A 13,831-nucleotide genomic window follows, 5' to 3' on the forward strand; every position below is an offset into this window, starting at 1 on the left:
GAAGCTAAGCAGGGTCGGGCCCGGTCAGTGCTTGGATGGGAGACCAGCTGGGAACAGCGGGTGCTGTGGGCTGAGCCAGCACTGGGCCCTTGTGGCCAGGAAGCCAATGGGGCCTGGGGTGGGTTAGAAGGGGGTGGTCAGTGGGTCAGAGAGGTTCTCCTGCCCCTCTGCTCTGCCCTGGGGAGACCACACCTGGAATATTGTGTCCAGTTGTGGCCCCTCAGCTCCAGAAGGACAGGGAACTGCTGCAGAGAGTCCAGCGCAGCCACCAAGATGCTGGAGGGAGTGGAGCATCTCCCGTGTGAGGAAAGGCTGAGGGAGCTGGGGCTCTGGAGCTGGAGAAGAGGAGACTGAGGGGGGACTCATTGCTGGGGATCAAGATGGAAAGGGGCAGTGTCAGGAGGATGGAGCCAGGCTCTGCTGGGTGACACCAGTGACAGGACAAGGGGCAATGGGTGCAAACTGGAACACAGGAGGTTCCGCTGGAAGATGAGAAGCAACTTGTTGCGGGTGAGGGTTTTACATGTGCAAAGGGCCAAAAGCACATAGGAATGGGGTTTGCTTCCTCCTGCACCTTTGGACAAGAAGGGGCCACACTGAGCATCACACCAGAAGAAGGAGCCGGTTTTAACCTCTTTGCCAATCCAGACTCACCCATTCTGCCGAAGGAGGGAGCCGGAGCGGGGAGGAGATCCTGGGATGCCAGGCCCAGAGCCCATAAATCACAGCGAGGGGAAAAAAAAAGAGTTGCGTTTGCCCTATTTCTTATCTCTCGGAATTTGCGCCGCTTTCCCAGCTGCACAGGCAGCTCCGTTCCCAAGAATTTCAGCGAAGCCGTGACCTCTTTCCAGGACCGTACAGTATATGGTGGCGTGGAGCCAGCGCTAATTATAGGCGCAGGAAAAGGGGAGCGAGGCTTTTGGAAAAGCTTCACCTTCCCAGCGTGGGGATGGGGCGAAACGGCCCCAAAGGGGCCATAGAAGGATGGGATGGGTGCGGGACCCGCTGAGCGCCGGCACGAGCGCGGCATCGCCCGCAGAAATCAATGCGTCAAGATCTCGGGACCAGCGCCCTGTCCCCAAGCGGTGCCACAAAGCGCGACCTGCAACTTGCAAGCAAATCAAGGCGCGTTAAACTTGAGACACCGGCGAACGCTCTCGAGCAAAAAAGCCGGGAACCCTCTCGCTTGCCGCAATGGTTTTCATTTTCAACCAACTAAAACTGAGCCTCAACGCCGGCCGCTCGCTCATCCCGCCGCACGCTCGCCTCCCCGTTCGCCTGCGCCTGTGGGAACGCGTGGGTGTGCGGGTTTGGTTTGGTTTCTGCAATGGCTCCGCAGCCCGGCTCCCGATGGCGCGTGGATCGCAGCCCTGCTCCGTCATCCCCACATCGCACCCCTCCGGCTTCGGAGCCTTCGAAGCGGATTCCAAACCGTGAGGTTGTGGGTATCCCGACCCTGTGGGTGCTGCAGGGCTCTCGCACCCATCCCGGCGCCCCAAGGAGGTTCCTGTATGTGGCGATGGCCGCAGGGTCGGGCACATGGAGCAGCCGGGCCCCAGTTCTGGTCTCCTGGTGGGGAAGAAGCCGCTGGCCAAGGGAAGGAATCATCCCCTGCTCAGGGGGCCAAGCGATGCCCTTTGGAACTGAGAGAGAGTTGGGGTGTTCGGCTGCAGAACAGAAGCTCCGGGGAGGCCTGAGCACGGCCCTTCCGCACTTAAAGATGGGGATGGACTTGTGAGCCGGGCCTGTTGTGATAGGACAAGGACCAATGGTTTGAAACTAAAGGAGGGAGATTCAGGCTGGATAGAATGGAATTGTTGCCCTGAGGGTGGTGAGAGCCTGGCCCAGGTACCCAGAGAGGTGGTGGCTGAACCATCCCTGGAGACATCCCAGGCCAGGCTGGACGGGGTCTGAGCACCCTGAGCTGGTGGAGATGTCCCTGTCATGGTGGCACTGGGGGAGCTTTAAACGTCCCTTTAACCCAAACCATCTGTGACTCCATGACTTCCCAGGCTCCTGCAGCAGCGGGAAGGGGGTTTCGCATCCCGAGCTCGCCCTCCTTCGGCGTCACCTCCACAAGCTCAACGGCGGCTGAACCCCCGGCACCGGGGACACTCCAAAACGCTCCTACAGAACCAGCCCCAGCGCCAACAAAACCCAGCGTTCTTCACATTGCAACACCCCCCCTCCAGCAAACACCCGGCGACGGAGGGGAAGATAAACAGCAATGACACCCCCACGGTCCATACCGAAGACACCGGCACTGCCCAGCACACGGTCCCAGTGTCACCCACTCCTTTCCAGCAGCAGGATGGAGCATCCCGCACCCCCCACGCAGAGCCCACCCTCCTCGGGCACCGGTGCCACCGGTGCCACCGCCACGTCCCAGCGCAGCACGTGGCACCGCAACACGGCCCCTTCCCACCCCAGCGCTGCGGGCGCCGCCGCCGCGCGCGGCTCTAAGCCCTAACGGGATAACAAGCTCACAATGAGATCCTAATGAGGGATTAGCGCAATACAGTTTAAAGAGATTAAGGCTGGGTGCAGCGCTGAAACTTCTCTTTTTGATATTATTTTAAGAGGTAAGACCCAAATTTCACCCACCGGCCACTCGGGACGGTTTTTCCACCACGGCCGCAAAAAGGATGGATGAACACGATAATAAAACCCTGCTTATGGCGCCTAAAAGCCCGGCTCGATGCGCTTTAAAGTGAACCAGAGGCTTCCTCCATCTCTCCCCTCCCACACCATCCCATCTGCATCCCAGCTGTGCCCCGGTGATGCTCCGGGTACCAATGGTGATGCTCCGGGTACCAATGGTGATGTCCGGGTACCAATGGTGATGTTATCCACCCGAGCTTGCCAAGGAGCCCCAGGGAGGCAGGTACTCCGCTCTCATTCAGGAAAAGTGATTAATATTAATTACCTGGCTCTCCACAACCAGAACAAGAAGTCAGGCCTGGCCAGCCCCACGCGCTCCAAAAGGTCGGGTTCGCCCCCAAATCAAACCACGAGGGTTTAAAATAGAAAAGGCAACACATCTGGGGTCGCTCTTCGGGTTGTTTCGGCTGCTCCTGTTTGTCCTGCGACCGCAAACGCCAGCGCTTCCTCCTCCGGAGAAAGGCAACGTGACTCCCGCTCCATCGCGGGAAACCGGGGGTGAACGGGCAGGGGGTGATCGCTCAACCCTCCCCAAATTTGCACCGTGTCACCGAAACCACGCGGCGAAAGGGAGGTGGGGAGGGGAGCCGACAAAGATCCCTGTTGAGAGGCTATAAAACAAAGCAGATGAAGATGTTTGGAGCGCATCCAGATGTTTACCAGTGACGCACAGCGAGGTATAAATAATGATCCGGTAGGAGTTCGTTCACAGGCAGCTCTCCCTTATCTAATCAGATCTCAACGCTACGCCCCCCCAGCTTAAAAAGTCTTGAGGAACCAGATGCACGATAAAACAACTCACTAGGAACACCAATTAATCGCTGGATGCTCGCAGCGGAGCTGCAGGACTCAGGATGCTTATGTTGGGGGTCATGGAGCCGAATGTGGGTGCTGGTAACGCAGCGTCTGCCGATCCCTCCGCTGGTAAAATAACCCCTTGCTTAAAATACATTCACAAACAAAAAGCTGCCTTGTCCTGCGTGTCACCGAGCGGTGGGTACAGAGCCAAGACGCTGCAATTACCTAAAAATAAACGGACCGCAAGCGCCGCGATGCTGGGGGTGAGGACGGCAGCGCCGGACGGCCCGGAGCACGAGCCGAAGGGTTGAGAAATACACGTTGATATAAAGGTTTGAACAGCGCCAAAAACACCCCCCCCTCCACCCCCGAGGTGATTTTGCACCGTGCGCCCCACCGCCCCCCTCCAAAAGTGAAAGGGACCCACCATAGGCGATGCTGCCGAGGAGCAGCGTTGGAAACTTGCTGTAGGAAATGGGCCGCTCGGCTCCAGCTCCGCGTCCCTACTGGTGGGAAAGTCTATAAATCTCTAATAAAGGGGAAAATAAAGAATAAAATCAATCCCCTCCCATTCTATTCCTTCGCTCTCCCTCCTCCAAAAGGATTGCGAAAGCAAGAGGGCAGCCGGGGCTTGGAGCTGCAGCGTTGCTTGAGTTCCTACGGAGTCTGGGCTCCTTGCCACCAGCACAGCGGCTCTGGGGGTGTGGAGAAGGGAGGAAAAGGAGACCAAATGAGAGAAGAGGAGGAAAAACAATTAAAAAATAATCCTGTTTATTTTGGGGGATGAGAGAGAAAATGTGCGAAGCACGAATGGGGATGGGGGGACGAGCGCGGCTGCGGCATCCCCGCGCTTTTTGGTGGTGTTGGGTGAAACGGCGTGGATTTGGGGGGGAAAGGCTGAAGATGCGCTTGCCGGGGTGCGCACGAGCGTGGCACCCTAGGGGTGCACCCATGGGTGCTGCGGTGGCTCTGCCCCGCGGCCTCGGCTCCGGGAATTACTGGAGACAGGCTGGAGGAAAAGCCGTGACCCAGATTCCCCCCAGGCTGATCCCTCACTGAAGTCATAATCCTCGCAGGGCTTCTGGTCCTTGTGTTTTAAAATACCTCCCCGCGCGTCGCCATGGCGACCGGGGCGATGCTATAATTTCGGCGTTAGAGACTCAAGCGCGACGACGGGAGAGCGGCGAAACATGGCCGAGCTGCACTGGTGATGTATATGGGGGACAGGACTCACCTGCCGCGGACGCTCCAGACCCCGCAGGGCGCTGGGACAAACGGACACATCCTAAGCACAAACACCCTATTTCGGGGCGGCCTCGGCGCTGCCCATCACACCCAAAACCAACCAACCTTGCAAACGAGCAGCAACGGAAGAGCCACGCAGCCCCTTTTCTATGTTATTTTCCACCGTGCTTTGCTCAGGTCTGGTCCCCGAGGTCCCATCCAGCTCCCAATGGGAGAAAAACCCCCCACATGGTTCAGCAAGGCCGGGAGGTACCTCTGGGTGCTCTCAGCTCGGTGCCATCACAACCCAGCACCAAAAAGCGCTGGGCTGGTGTCACCAGGTTTTCAAGCTGGAAGGCGACTTGTGACCCTGCAAAGGGACAAATCAGGACCTCAAGTGCAGCCCCCAGGGGTTCGGAGCCCCCTGATCACAGGAACCTCAAGTTCTGTTGCGCACGGGGACAGGAAAATCGCCCGAGCGGATGCTAAACCAGTTTTAGCCGCGTTTCCGTCCCCCCACGCCCCTTCCCGCCCCATCGCCAGCACCCACCGTGACGGAAAAGTTCCGAAATACGGCCAAATGAAAATAAGACAAACACCTCTGCCCAACCGCCCCTGAGCACGGGGGCCCAAAGGAAGCCAGAAACCCCCGGGGACACCGCAGCCCACGCAGAGCAGGGCGCTCCGGTCCAGCGCGGGCACCTGGTGCTGCATCTGAGCCTTCCCAGCCCTGAGCCTTTCCAGACCAAGCCTTCCTAGTCTGAGCCTTCCCAGCCTTCAGCCTTTCCAGACTGAGCCTTCCCAGCCCTGAGCCTTTCCAGACCGAGCCTTCCTAGTCTGAGCCTTCCCGGCCTTGAGCCTTTCCAGACTGAGCCTTCCTAGTCTGAGCCTTTCTGGTCTTGAGCCTTTCCAGACTGAGCCTTCCCGGTCCTGAGCCTTTCCAGACTGAGTCTTCCTAGTCTGAGCCTTCCTGGCCTTGAGCCTTTCCAGACTGAGCCTTCCCGGTCCTGAGCCTTTCCAGACTGAGTCTTCCTAGTCTGAGCCTTCCCGGCCTTGAGCCTTTCCAGACTGAGCCTTCCTAGTCTGAGCCTTTCTGGTCTTGAGCCTTTCCAGACTGAGCCTTCCCGGTCCTGAGGCTTTCCAGACAGAGCCTTCCTAGTCTGAGCCTTCCCGGCCTTGAGCCTTTCCAGACTGAGCCTTCCTAGTCTGAGCCTTCCCGGCCTTGAGCCTTTCCAGACCGAGCCTTCCCAGGCTGCTGTGCCGGGCAGAGACCCCCTGGTAAAACACATGGAAGGCGCCCACGGTGCCAAAGCCCAGCTCAGAAAGGCGGCTTAAAGCAGGGGTTGTCTCTGGGAGGTGCGATGCTGAGATAAATGGTCTCCCGAGCACATAAATGCTTGAAAAAGCCACACTGTGGCATTGCAAACGTGGGGAACGCGGGTGCCGCACACCAACCATGAGACCCTGCAACGCCCCTCGGTGCCACGTCCCGTCCGTGCCGGGTGCGGATCAGACCCTTGGAAAAGCTCGAATAACCCCAGCAACACCAAGCAAATTGTCCAGTCCCCAAAAAGGAGCCAAACCCCTCAATCGTCACCCTCAGCCTGACCTGCCCAGCCCTTGTGCCACCAGGGTGGCTTTTAGCAGCGCCCTGAGCTCCAGATTTAGCCTGCAAGGTGTTTATCTCCGAGAAGCTAAAAACAAAGCTGCATTTGCATAACAAAAAGGCCCCGTTTGCTGGGGACATGTGCGGCATCATGCAAAGCGGCGCCCGCCTCGCCGAGCAAAGGCGCTGAAGGTCACCCGAGCGCCGCCGCGCTGGAAAGGACAAGGCAGGAACATCTTCCCTTACGGGAAAGCTCTTCCGACCTCCCGCTCGGACCGCGGCCAAAGGAAAGGCGTGAAATTCTGCTCGCTGAAGCGCACGCTCGCGTCCGGGCTTAAACCTCAAAGAGCAGAGGGCAATTAACGGGTTTTTTCCAAACTCGCTTGATTTGCAACCAGGACCGGGCTCACTGTTTCCTCTGCACGGTGCCAGCAGATGGTTGGGGCGAGGACACGCGGCTCCGGCCCCCCTGGGGAGCACCGGCTGTGGGGAGAGGGGTGGCCCTGGGCAGGGGCTCAGTCGGGTATGGGGAGACCTTCCCAGCCTGAGCCTTCCCAGCCCGAGCCTTCCCGGCCTTGAGCCTTTTCAATCTGAGCCTTCCCAGTCTGAGCCTTCCCAGCCTTGAGCCTTCCCAGCCTTGAGCCTTCCTAGCCTTGGGCTTTTCCAGCCTGAGCCTTTCCAACCTTGAGCTGTCCCAGCCTTGAGCCATACCAGCCTTGAGCCTTCCCAGCCTTGAGCCTTCCCAGCCTTGGGCCGTCCCAGCCTGAGCCGTCCCAACCTTGAGCCGTCCCAACCTTGAGCCGTCCCAACCTTGAGCCTTCCCAGCCTCGAGCTTTTCCAGCCTGAGCCTTTCCAGCCTTGAGCCTTTCCGGCCTTGAGCCCTTCCCAGCCTCGAGCCTTTCCAGCCTTTCAGGCCTTGAGCCTTCCCAGCCATGCTCCTTCAGGGGAGGTAGAGCTCAGCCCGAAGGCTTCTGTGGGGCCCCTGGGAGCAGCCAGGACCTCACCTACCAGGACCCCCACCCACCACAGGGCGACGGAGCCGCCGGAGGAGTAGGCGGAAGATCCGGCCGGTCCGACACGCCAGGTCGGCACCCGCTGCCACGCCGTGCCCGAGGCTCAGCCCGGCCGCTCCGTCATTGTTTTGGGACAAAGTCCCTTCGCAACCCAGCACCACCCAACTCCCATCCCCTTATCTCGCACCGGCGACACCGCCGCGGCACCAAAACCCTTTCACCCCACCACCCCGCGGCTCGATGAAAGCTCAACCACACCACAAACCCAGGCGTATCGCACCCAAAAGACAGACGCTCGCCTCTCCCCCCGCTACCAAACGCCGGCTCTGGGTTGAGGATTGATGGAGGGAGCTCGAAGCAGCCGAGCAGCCACCAGCTGCCGCGGGAAGCGCCTTGGCTGCCTTCGCCACCACCATCCTGCTCCAGCCATTTGTTCTGCTTCTATTTTAGAAGGCGCCGGGGCTCGGGCTCCGCGGCTCCCAGCCTCCCCAGCGCCGAGCCGAGGCGACAGATTTCTGCTAAGAGGGAGCGCCGGCTCCGCTCCCCATCTTGGCAGCGGCATCCGCGCGGGGCCGGGGATATTTTTGAAGGAGAGGTGCTAGTTTTGCCGGCGGCTCGGTGCCGGTGCGTGGGAGGGCCGGCCGTGCCGAGTCAGGGAAGGCTGGGGATGGAGCTGTGATTGATCCCTGTGCCTGAAACCCTGGAGGTGGAGCGTTGAGTCCTCACATATGAGACGTCCAGTGGTGCATTGAGCCCTCTGGGAAAGCATCACCCAAAAGAAGAGCTTGGCTCCCGCTGCACCCCAACCATCTCAGGAGCCCCACGCGATCCATGCACCGGAAAACCAGACTAAACACCCCCCGAGCGTGCAGCTTCACCCAACCCTTCCACCCCCATTCCCGGCTATCGAGGGAAATTTGTCACAAGGTTTGTCACAAGACGCCTCTATGGGTTTATCCCCTGGGATAACCGAGTCCGGAGCCGCCTCCTCCGCAGCGCCCTGGGAACCAAAGGGATGCCCGGTGCCCCAAGCGAACGCTTTGCTTCCCGATGGGTTCTTCCCAGCAAGTTCTCAGCCGGTCCGAGCACCACGTGCCGGGCTCTGCACTCCATGGCACCGCTGCTGCCTAAGGTGACGCTCCCTTCGGTGCAATTTTAAAGGGCAAAATCCCTCCTTGCGCCGCCCGACGAGCCCCCGGTTCTTCAGCCGCTCCAACCTGCCACCCCGAAGGTGCCGTGGGTGACACGGGCCGGCCGCGGTCCCCAAACCATTCGGACAAGGCGGGTTGTTCCTCCCGAGGCTGAAAACTCGCTCGCACACCAGTAGGATGCCTGAATGTACCAGCTCCATAGGGACATTTGGACAACGTACGACAGCGCAAACAGCCCCTCGCTGCCTTTATACGGCTGCACGATGGGGGAGAAAACAAAACCCCCACTTCCTCGTGGCCTTAACCTCTGTTTTCACCCAGAGATGCCACCGCGAACCAGGAGCAGAACCACAGAATATTAGGGATAGGAAGCGACCTCTTCCGATAATTGGAAGGGGGGCGATTGGAGGCGGTTTTGGGCTCGTGCCAGACGCTTGCTGGAAGCTTTTTGAAGCCTGGAAAGAGAAACGATCCCTCCTCCTCCTCCTCTTCCTCCTCGGCCAGAAATAGGTCATTTAATTACCACCTTTCCAACCCAAACCAAGCCTGACTCAAGGCAGGGGTGGCAGCGCATCGGCCTCGCGCTGCTTGATGCCCGGCGGGGCCGAGTCAGCGCCGCGCGGCTTTGACCTTGAGCATCGGGGCGATGTCGGTGCGGGCGGCGAGGACTCGGCTCGCCGCCTCTGGATCTCAATTAGCGCCGTGCAATTAAAGCGAGGAGGGTCGGGAAGGCGGGCGCTGCCGAGCACCCCCCAGCCACGCGCCGGCACAACCGACCGCTAATTGCACGTTGTGAAACCATACGTGGCCTGCATACGTGTCCTGCTCGGCGCAGAGGGAAACGCGCGGCCCCGGTCTGGCTGCTTTGGGATGGGGCACCGCGGTGTGTGGTGACCGGAGCCTGACGCATCCCGGCGCTGGCACCGTCCTGCCCTACCAGCTCAGCACCGACTCGAAGCCGCGCAAAGCCATGTTGGGCACCGCGGCAGCGGGGACAGGCCCTGGAGCTGCTCCAGCGTCCCACTGTGGGGATAGGGACCTCAACACCACCGCGTGCATCCCACCCCATCCATACCTAAGCAGCTGTTCTATAGGCTCATCTATAGCTCGGGACAGAGCGGATGGGGACGCGCGAGCAGCTGCTGCACCCCCAGCCTCGGCACAACCTGCAAAACCAGGCCCCGCTCCCCAAAACCTCGCCCGGCGCAGCCTCAGTCCCCCCATCTTTTTTGCCACCAATCCAAACCACACACAGCCCACCCCCCCAATAAATCGCTCCCAACCGATCTCCCGCTTATTTAACAACTCCTCGCTTCTAAATATTATTCTTTGAGCAATGTAAGCTCTTGTCTGTTTTTCAAATGAGGGGGAGATACAGCACGGGGACACCAGGAGGGAATTAAAGAGAAACCACGAGCAAACCGAACCGGAGAACCGGAGCGCGAGATGCGAAGCGGCAGAGCCGCTGGCGGGCAGGCGCCAGATCCATCTTGAAAGGCAAAGCAAGAACCGCAGCTCAAACAAGGAGAGGGAAAAACCTCGAGCTCTGCTCGAACAAAATGATTCAAAAGAAAAGGGGAGGTAGGTTGGATGGTCACGTAATAAATACCGGCAAGGGGAGGCGAGGGGACGGCGCGTCCCGCGGTGCTGTTGGCACAGGGAGGGCGAGCGCGGCCAGGGGACCCAGCGGGGCCGCGGGTCTCCCCTCTTCCTCCTCCTCCTCTTCCTCCCCGTCCCTGCTGTGACTCACTTGCTGTTTGTGCCGTGCCTGGCTCTCCGCACCGTCCCCAGGGCAGGACTGTCACCGGCAATAGAGTCACCTCTCAACTCCGGACGCTCGGCCTGCAGGAGCCGCCGAAAGAGCCGCAAGACACGCGAGTCCGGGGCCCTCCAAGTGCACAGCGCTACGGGGCGACGAGGGGGGATGCTCTGCAAGTCGAGTGCGGCGTTTACACCGCAGCCCCCCCGTGCTGGCTCAGCATCCGGCTCCGTGGGCACCCCCGGCTGTTAACGGCACCGCAGCAGCATCTCCCGCGGTGCTCGGGCGCGATGCCGGTGACACACGTCCCTCTCCTATTTTCCCTCCCGTTCCCAAACAGGCCACCGCAAAACACCTGCATCCGTATGGCCCACGGCGGCGAGGGTCCCTCCTGGCACAGCCCCGGCAATGCCGGCACGGCCCCGGCAACGCTCCGGTTGGGAAAGAAAGAGGGAAAAGCCGTTTCGCCCCCCACCCACCGATGCATTTTTAGGTTTCAATGAATCGCCGGGGTCACGGTGGCTGATTGAGCCCTCTCCTCCTGGCGCTTCGGGATGAGCCGGGTGGCACCACCCTCGGCATCACCCACGAGCCGAGCCATGGCCGGCACCGGCAGCGCCGCGGCAGCCGGGTCCCCCCGCCGTACTTTTCGTCCGACACTTTGGGCTTTGTTCTCCTTCACACAAAGCTGCCGCTGCGCTGCCCTGGCGGCACGGAGGGACCTCGAAGTGGATGTGGTTTATGACCATATTTAGGCTCCTTTACATTGCCAGAGTCGCAGGAAAGGGCCACGGCATTGAATGAGAATCAGACCCCACTTGTTTCACTTGGCAGCCTGGGAAAAATCCACCCCGGGCGACTCCGGCGCTGTCCGCGCCTCCACCCTGCCCGCTCGGGGACGGATAAAATAGCAACGGCCCTTCCCAGCTCCCAAACGGAGCTGAGGGCCCCACACCGGCAAGGAGGGGGGGATTACACACCCTCCCCATCCCCAGAGCAACACCGAAGCGCAGGGAAGCAAAGAGACTTGCCCAAGGTCACCCAGTGACAATGCCGGCACCTCCCAAGGTCCCCCGAGCCCCACGTGGCAGGGACGCGACCCCCCCGGTGCCAAAGAGGGGCCGGGGTGGGAGCGGAAACACCGAGACACCGGCCATGGGAGCGAGTGCCCCTTCGACACGAGCACGTGAAGTCCCCGGTGCCGCGGCGGGGGCGACGGAGCTTTCCCAGCACGCTGGCGAGCGCCGGCGAAACCCGAGCGGCGGCCCCCGCTGCCCCGGGGACATCGGCCACCTGCTCCGAGCGGCCGCCAGCGCGGATGCCTCGGGCTGGCAAAGCCACGACAACTGCAGAAGGGCAAGATGGGGGGGGGAAGGAGAAGCCACAAGGCCCGTCCAGAGGTCTGTGACCTTCAGGAGCCCGCGGGCAGCAATTCGGGGGGCAGGGTGGGCAGCACCCCCTCGGCGTCACACCTCGCCGAGCTCCCAAGGGACACGGACATCGCGGGTGCGCCCCGCGCCAGGGCCACCGGCACTAAATCATCCCATGGAAGGGAAGAAGGCACCCAGAATAAACCTCATGTACACCCTAAACCCACAACCCCTCACCTGGATGAGGGGACGTGGCTGCCCCGGCGTCCCTGTTGTCCCTCGTCCCCATCGGCCGTGAGGTTTTGGGGTGGCTGTCTTAGGATGGCAATTGAAGAGCACACACCCCAGCACCCAAAAATCCACATATGGGGTTGCAGAGGGACAGGATCAGGCCTTCCCTGGTGGGGCTGGGCAGGCAGAGGGGGTTTCCCTGGGAGGAGTTCACACCGCTCAGCGGTGTCTGCAGGTTTGGGGGGCAGGATGGTGGCCAAAAATTCAGGGCAGGTCCCAACAATCAAGGAGAATGGGGAGGGGGGGACACCCCAGGTCGTGGTTGGGGTGCACGAGGCTCCTGGGGTGCACAGCTGCGTGTGCATGTGTTGCTGGGTGTGTGCAGCTCTCGTGCGCGAAGGTGAAAATAATATAGGAAATAACTAAAAGAATCAAAGCCAACAACAAAGCCAAGGGGGCGAGCTGCTGGGGAGGAGATGAGCTGCTGGCAAACAGGCGTTACAGATGTTAAACAGCACCCAGATGCCAGGACGCCCCGTCCACCGCATCCCTCCCCCCGCAGCCCACGGCCCCTCGTTGTCTTGTGTGGCCAAGGCGAGGGAACAACCGCCAGCGCGGGGAGGCTGCGGCGGCACCACCGGGGTTTGCCCCCCCCCAAGCACGGCACCTCGCTCCGGCCGCTGTCAAATGGCAGGCGCGGTGCTGTGTCCCCACCGCCGCTGTCACCGGCCCGGAGGAACAAACAATCACAGCTGTCAGCTCCGGAGCCGGCACCCGGCCAAGTCATTGAAGCTCCAGGACTCGATTTACTGCCGGCTCTCCGAAAAGCTGCTCTTGCCAATCAAAGCGCAGCCCCCCACAGGCACCCCCAGCCTGCCGGTGGCCCCCCCAGCACCCTCAGCATCACGCCAGGCTCCACTATGGAGGTCACCCCTCCAGCTCCCCAAAAGCGGCTGGTCCGGCTTCTCCCTCAAGGCTGCTTTGGGTGTCATGGGGGGGGCGCGGGGGTTGTCACCACGGGGGTGCAGCCCCGTCCGGAGCGGGGTGAGCACCCTCCAGTGCCTGCCCCCCACCACCAGCAGCACCCAGCGAGACCCATCCCCTCGCACCCTGCACCCGCACCCCACCCGCGCCCCCCTCCCGCCCCCTCACCTGTCCCCGCAGCGCCCGGGCCGAGGCGACTCTGCTTCCCTTTCCTCCCTCTCCCTCCTTCACCTCTGCACCATTTTGGTGACGGTTTGTTTTGAAGCGGCGGAGCGGGGTGGCGGGGGGGGGGGGGGGGAAGGATGTTGCTTCTCCGCCCCCGCCGGCTCCGGCCGCCCATCCCCGCCGCCTCGGGGCGGCACCGCGCAGGGGGGGGCACCACAGAGACCCCCCCCTCCTAGAAACACACACAGACGGAGCTCCAAGCCCTCCCAAAACAGACGGCACGGCCCGGGGCGGATGGGGAGGGGGGGCGCGTCGTTCTCGGAAGTAACGCCAGAATCGCGAAGACGCTTAAAAAAATAACTCAAATAATCTTTAAAAGAAAAGCGAAATAAAGCCAGCCCAGTGTTATAAAGATAAAACCGCGAGAGAAGGACGCGGACCCACCTCTAGCGGGGTGCGGAGCGGAGCCGCCTCCCGGGGCTGCGGCGGAGCCGGCGCGGAGCGACCATCGCCGGGGCCGGCCCAGCAGCGTCAGGACGGCGCAGGGCGGGGAACGGGCAGCCAATGGCCGCGGCGGCGAGGAGGAAGCGGAGCGGGGCCGGGGGCAGGGACGGGGGGCAGAGCCGGGGCCGGGGGGGCAGAGCCGGGGGTGGGGGGGAAGAGACGAGAGGGCAGAGCCGGTGGCGAAGGGGGAGGGCAGAGCCAGGGCTTGGGGGGGCAGAACCGGGGCTGGGGGGGCAAAGCCGAGGGGGGCAGAGCCGGGGGTGGGGGGGCAAAGCCGAGGGGGGCAGAGCCGGGGGTGGGGGGGCAGAGCCGAGGGGGGCAGAGCCGGGGGTGGGGGGGCAGAGACGAGAGGGCAGAGCCAGTGG

At 61.7% G+C, this 13,831-nt stretch overlaps 1 protein-coding gene across 12 annotated transcripts in view; it reads right to left on the minus strand.

Moving 5' to 3' along the window:
• MEF2D (myocyte enhancer factor 2D) overlaps positions 1-13,515 on the minus strand; it is an 80,409-nt gene extending 66,894 nt beyond the window's left edge. For 7 of the 12 annotated variants that reach the window (XM_065857578.2, XM_065857575.2, XM_065857574.2 and 4 more), the window contains exon 1: positions 13,407-13,515. The gene's annotated coding sequence lies outside the window, so the exon portion shown is untranslated. Of the gene's footprint in view, positions 1-3,886; positions 4,034-12,965; positions 13,109-13,406 lie in introns of those variants that run through there. The other 5 variants (XM_065857569.2, XM_065857566.2, XM_065857572.2 and 2 more) reach the window with 5 other exon arrangements.
• Between the last annotated feature and the right edge of the window lie 316 nt (positions 13,516-13,831).

Source organism: Patagioenas fasciata, chromosome 30 (assembly GCF_037038585.1).
Source record: "Patagioenas fasciata isolate bPatFas1 chromosome 30, bPatFas1.hap1, whole genome shotgun sequence".
NCBI classification, from domain to species: domain Eukaryota; kingdom Metazoa; phylum Chordata; class Aves; order Columbiformes; family Columbidae; genus Patagioenas; species Patagioenas fasciata.